The 1,942-nt window shown below is 60.2% G+C and overlaps 1 protein-coding gene; it reads right to left on the reverse strand.

Annotated features, from left to right (window-relative positions):
- The window catches only part of LOC102468109 (zinc finger protein 2 homolog), a 42,972-nt gene that overhangs the window by 26,057 nt on the left and 14,973 nt on the right, over window positions 1-1,942 (reverse strand).

Below are 1,942 nucleotides of genomic sequence, written 5' to 3' on the forward strand. Positions count from 1 at the left end.
GGGCGGGCCCGGGAGGCCCGCCAGGCGCTGCGGGCGGGGAGCGCGGGGCAGGCGCGTGGAGCCGCGTGGATCGGGGGAGATGTGACAACAGTGTCCTCTCGTGGGGGGTTGGGGACAGGGATGTCTTGCCGCGGAGGGAACCCAGCGGGGCGTGGGGAAGGCCGGGGAGGCAGACGGGACCGAGCTGGGGGCGACTGGCGACGGGGCGGGGCAGAACCCCATGTGCCTCGGAGGAGCGGGTGGCGAGCCGAGCTCGGTAGTTGCGGGCCCGGCGGGTGACGACGCGCCGGGCGTCCCGCCGGAGACCCGGCCGTCTTGGAAGTCATCCTCACGGAGCTCGGGAAGGGGGGACGAGTCAGGGAACGGAGGTCACTGACGACCCTTGGCGCTGTCTGGGCTCACGGAAGACTGCGTTCCCTAGACCCCGAGCGAGCATCGGGCTAGGCCGGTCCGAGGGGCTGGAGGAGTGAAAACCCCGCGCTCGTGGAGGTGGAGTGAAGTTCGACGAGGGCAGGTCGTCCTCCAGTCCGAAATGCTTACCGGCAGTGGTAAGAGTCAAACTGTATTAGGGGAGGGGAGGCGGATTATTTCATACTTAAAGTAATGTTTTCTTGGCAAGTTCTTTGAGGTCACATCTGAGCAGAGATGCAAAGACAGTGAGAAAGTCACATAAATCTCCGGGGAAGGGCTCTGCCAGGAGGGGAACCAAAGATGCTGTCCAGAGAAAAGTAATTGGTGACTTGGGCCTGGTTCGGCGGGTATGACGGGGTATCGCCCCTGCCATGGGAAACCATGGGGAGGGCGGCGCCGAGTTGTGACATGGCTGAGCACATGGGAGAATCAGCGGCCCCTGTGGGGAGAAAGAGGGGCTCCAGGGTAACCAGCCCGAGGCTGTCATAGCAGCCGGGGTGAGGACACCCCCCAGTTATAGAACCTTTCCCCGGGCTCCGCTTGCCACACTCAGGAGTTTGGAGTATTGTTTTCAGGTGTGTGGCAGGGTCACCATCCCCCAGCACTAAACTACATGCGGGCACTTCGGTAAGCACTCTGCATTCTATCCAATGCAGCCCACGCCTGAGGTGTGCACGACGAGCAGGCCTGGCCCTGCGTCCCACACCTAGCAAGTGGGACCAGGAGTGCTGCCCCTGCTGGTGGAGAAAAGGTGCAAGGTTGTCATTCCTGGTAGCCCAGGCCAGCTGCAAGCCTACACACAAGGGCCCCAGGACACCCAAAACGCCCCTTTCTCCTGGGGCTGCTGCCGTCTGCTAGGGAGAGGCCCGCAGGTACTCTTCCACCAGCAGTTCAAAAGGAGTTCTATAGAAGAGCAATACACACTGAGGCACAGTGCGCCGCAACGTCCTGCTGCAGCCAGAGTCGCCACATCTTGCTATAACACTCCCCACCCTTTCTCAAGGATTCTCGAGAACCCAGTCTGAGAAAGAACATTCGCACGTGGTGTGGAGAACCCCTCCTGTCCACTGTCACTGTTGCCCAAGTTATGCCTGACCAGGACCTGCTGCACACCTGCTGCCCTCTGTGGGCCAGGGCCTACTTCCCAGCAGCTACTTCATGGTGTTCATCTGCTGAGAAACCTTAGAGTGTTGTCACGTCTTCCTGCAGCTTCACTTCCAGTCACTTAGTGGCCTTTACTCTGCACTCAGCCTAACTCGTAGCCACTTACATTTCCCAACTACACACCATGCTCTTGGCCTTCTTCTTCCCACCATTTCCTTCCCACCGACTTCTCGGCACCTGCTAGTTCACTGCCAGGGTACCCTGTGCTGGGAGGACTTGGCATCAGGAGCCGGTGGCCATTCATCCTGGAATTCACAGAAGGGGCCCTGTGAAGAGCTCAGTGAGTGTCAGCTACATGAGTGAGTGACACCTGAGCAGGAGCACTATCACACTCATCCTTGTCCTCACTCCTGCAGACAGCCCAGGG

The sequence above is a fragment of the Tupaia chinensis genome, unplaced genomic scaffold (genome assembly GCF_000334495.1).
Source record: "Tupaia chinensis unplaced genomic scaffold, TupChi_1.0 Scaffold000612_1, whole genome shotgun sequence".
NCBI classification, from domain to species: Eukaryota; Metazoa; Chordata; class Mammalia; order Scandentia; family Tupaiidae; genus Tupaia; species Tupaia belangeri.